We start from the raw sequence: 4,230 nt of genomic DNA, 5'->3' as shown, positions 1-4,230 counted from the left end.
TGAGTAATTTGAATTATCTGTGGTTGAATGGTTTATAGCATCTGAGTACCATCCATATAAATCCTATATTAATCATTATATGAGCTGACATATAGCATCAGGGAAAGCGAATTTGAAATTTGTTCTCAAATTTAGGCTTCATATTATCTCCACATAGTCCTTGTCTGGCTTGTTTTGGGTACTATGATGAAAGCCTTAAAACATTAGTAGGAAAGCAAAAATGCTATCTTCTTATTGCATATAAAAGAAACATGGAGTTTTAACCAGTGAAAACAAACTGTCCCATCTAATTTTTTAAAAAAACTGTGCTCCTGGGACTTGGTTAAAAGCATCAAGGGACAGCGCTGAGTAATACTGCATGAGTGAGGGCTTGGGTGCAGTACTTCAAATTATCTTATGATTGCTTTAAGAGGAACAGCCCTAGTTTCTAAGTTCTATTAAACAACCAATTTGGTTGCTAAAAGGAACACTCTAATTTAAAATTTTTTCAAGACTTTAGTCAAACCATTTGTTAATAACTAATTCCTTATGGACAATATCAACACTTTAGAAGCTACTTACTGAAACTACAGTGCTGGTTGGCAACAGAGGGCTTCCCAGTATTGTCTCTAGTGTAGTAGACAGAGTCCCAGACTAGGAGTTAACAGATCTAGACTTTAATCCTGAGTAACTGTGTGATTGTAAACAAATTAGTAAGTTAGTGTCTATTGGCCTGTGTTCTGGGTTGAATTATATTCCCTCGAAATACATATGTTCAAGTACCAAGCTCCAATACCTCAGAATATTGGACATAAGGTCTTTATACAGGTAATCAAGTTAGAAATGAGGTTGTTGGAGTGGACTGTAATCCAATATGATGGGTGGTTTTTAAAAAAAAGAGGCTATATAAATATAGACATACTGGGAGAATTAAGTGAACATAAAAATAGTCATCTGTGAGTCATGGACAGAGGCCTGTATCAGACCTTTCTCTCACAATCCACAGAGGAACCGACCCAGCCAACAACTTGATTTGATTTTTAGCCTCCAGAACTGTGAGTCAACAAGGTCCTGATGCCTAAGCCACTCAGTTTCTGGTACTCGCTTACAGCAGCCCTAACAAACTAATACAGTCTCTTATGCCAAAAAGGTGATAATGACATTCTTCTATACAAGCCCTCCAGACCCTCATTCTTCTTGTACATTATTTTTTTAATATATTTTATTGATTTTTTATTTTTTACAGAGAGGAAGGGAGAGCGATAGTTAGAAACATCGATGAGAGAGAAACATCAATCAGCTGCCTCCTGCACATCTCCTACTGGGGATGTGCCCGCATCCCAGGTATATGGCATTGACCAGAATCGAACCTGGGGCCTTTCAGTCCGCAGGCCGATGCTCTATCCACTGAGTCAAACCGGTTTCGGCTTCTTGTGCATTATTGAAACTATTTTTTTTTTTTAAATCTCTGTGCTGTTGCAGTGACATCTTAAAATACAGATCGGATCTTGTCAGTATCTTACTTAAAGCCTTTCAGCAGAGCACCTGCAGAGTAAGAACCACAGCCCGCAGGTGGCGCACAGGGCCTTTGTGGTTCACTCCCAAGCCACCTTCTCAGGTAGCCTCTTGACTCCCAATGTTGTTCGTTTTCTCCATGAACAGACCTGCCTTTTCCTTTACTTTGGGAGATGGAGACCAAGTACAAAGGAATTGTGAGAACAGGACTCTGGATAGTGCTGGAGAAGATTAAAAGGGACAGGATACAAGAAAGGGGAAGAAAAATAAAATTGATAAATTTATTTGTTTCTGTGTAAAAATTTGTTGATTAATGTTTATTTCAAACAAAATGAATTTAAAGCTTTATATGCTCAGATATTTTTTGTCTTATCTTGCGTTGTTACAATTTTCCAAACTTCTAGTGGCATGAATGGCTGCTTTGTAAACCATTTTTAAAGCTAAAATTGCAGATTTCTATTGATTGAGACAGACACCTTAAAAGAAGCCTTCCTACATGCCCAGGAAAGACTAGCTAGCTTTGCTCACCTTTGACATTGTACATTGTCTAAACCTCTTCTCTGTCATGCATACATGAGGCAAAGAGAATTCTGCCTCAAAAGACTGTCAGCCATTTGAGGCCAAGGATATCTTAAATATTTCTTTTAATTCACTTACATAGCACTGTGCCTGATACTTGGTAGAGAACAAAACAACACTAAAGTAAGTGGCTTTCAACTTGGTATAGGTCTTGATTTCTTCTTTTGAAACATGCATCTTGCTCCTCCAGAAATATTTTGGTCAAAGTGTAAAGCAATATAAAGTTCCTTATTTATACCATTTTGGAAACAGTATAAATAATTTTTTTAAAAAAAATTAAAGTTAAGCCCGGCCAGCATGGTTCAGGGGTTGAACATCACTATGGACCAGGAGGTCCCGGTTTGATCTCCGGTCAAGGCACATCCCCAGGCTCAACCCCCAGAGCAGGGCATGAAGGAGGCAGCTGACCAATGATTCTCTGTCATCGCTGGTGCTTCTATCTCTCTCTCCCTCTCCCTTCCTTTCTGAAATGAATAAAAATATGTTTTTAAAAAAGAAAAGAAGCTGAGACCGGCTTGGCTCAGTGGATAGAGCGTCGGCCTGCGGACTGAAGGGTCCCGGGTTCGATTCCGGTAGGGGGCGTGTGCCTGGGTTGCAGGCATATCCCCAGTGGGAGATGTGCAGGAGGCGGCTGATCGATGTTTCTCTCTCATCGATGTTTCTAGCTCTCTATCTCTCTCCCTTCCTCTCTGTAAAAAATCAATAAAATATATTTTAAAAAAAAGAAAAGAAGAAAAATAAAGTTAAAATAGGGTATTGTCATATACAAGCTCGATAATTCGGGGATTTTAGGAGACCCAGTTAATATGTAATTATATCAAAATTGAAAAGGTTATCAGCAGTAAAATGGGACTTAATGAACACACCAAAAGATAAGCTTGAATGAGAGAAGGGTGGAGGCTGTAAACAGAAAAAAATATAAAAATGGCAAGGTTCATAATTCAACCAGTTCGTGTGTGTGTGTGTGTGTGTGTGTGTGTGTGTGTGTATAGTGTGTGTGTGCGAATTTTCACATAATTCAAGTGAAAATTGAATTATGGGGGGTTTTATATTGAATCAAAACCCCTCCAAACTTTAGTAGCTTAATTGGTAGCTTTTTTAAAAATGTAAAAGGTTTGAAATTACAATTCCAAATTCTATGAAATAGAGCCACTTTAGTCCTTCTAGACCCTATTATTTTGTGTTAACAATTTTTTCCTGAACTAAGTGTGAAAGATTAAGGTAACAGAATTTGGCACCTGGGTTAGCCTTGAAATTTTTCACCATGTCCAAATGTCTATAGTTACACTTCTCTTATGTGAACCACAGGGTCATATAGTATTTCCACCAACAAGCAATGAGAGAAAACATCTTTAGGAAAGTTGAAAATCAGGCTTAACTTAGAAAACAAGCTTCTAAGACTGGGATTTTTGTTTTTCCTGCCTGGCTACCTGGCAATCTAAGAGTAGAACATGTGTACAGGGCGTTGAGAGATGGGGTATGGTCGAAGCATGCAAACAAATTAACCAAAAATCTGTAACTCACAAGATGTGGTCAAATCTAGATTGTTCATGATTTATACAAAAATTGGGAGGTGAGCGATGAGTGACACACACAGAAACATAAATTTTATTTCTGAAAAACTATGCCAAATGGTAGATACTTGCTAAAAAGATTACTCACTCATTCTCTATCATTTTTGGATTTACTCCAGATTAACTAGAAAATAAGCTGAAGACTACAGTTGTTCTTTTGGTGTGTTCATTAAGTCCCATTTTATTGCTGATAATCTTTTCAATTGAAAAGAGCATTATGGAGAGAGACCGTTCTCAGGTAGAGGCACAGCACACAGGCAAAACCAAAGCAGAGGGTAGGATAAGAACATTGAGGAAGCCCTTCAGCAAACCAGACCCACCTGTAAACATTAAAGCCATTTTTAATGCTTATTATGCTCAGCTCTGTATAGTGTTTGCTTGAATTCATCAGCTCTTCCTATGGGAAATGCTGGCCCTAATGACATTAGACGCCTCCTGTTTCCTTGTCACTATTCATTGCACCCTCTTTGTGAAACACTGTCCTTTTCTCTGACAGCTCTGCTAATTCTGTCTCCATTACCTTGATAGTTCATTTTCTTGTTCCTTCTCTTACCTGTCTCCATAACTGTGCAAGCCTCCACTC

This window comes from Myotis davidii, unplaced genomic scaffold (assembly GCF_000327345.1).
Source record: "Myotis davidii unplaced genomic scaffold, ASM32734v1 scaffold276, whole genome shotgun sequence".
In the NCBI taxonomy this organism is placed as follows: domain Eukaryota; kingdom Metazoa; phylum Chordata; class Mammalia; order Chiroptera; family Vespertilionidae; genus Myotis; species Myotis davidii.
The sequence above is the reverse complement of the archived record's forward strand: the minus strand, read 5'-3'. Positions refer to the sequence as shown.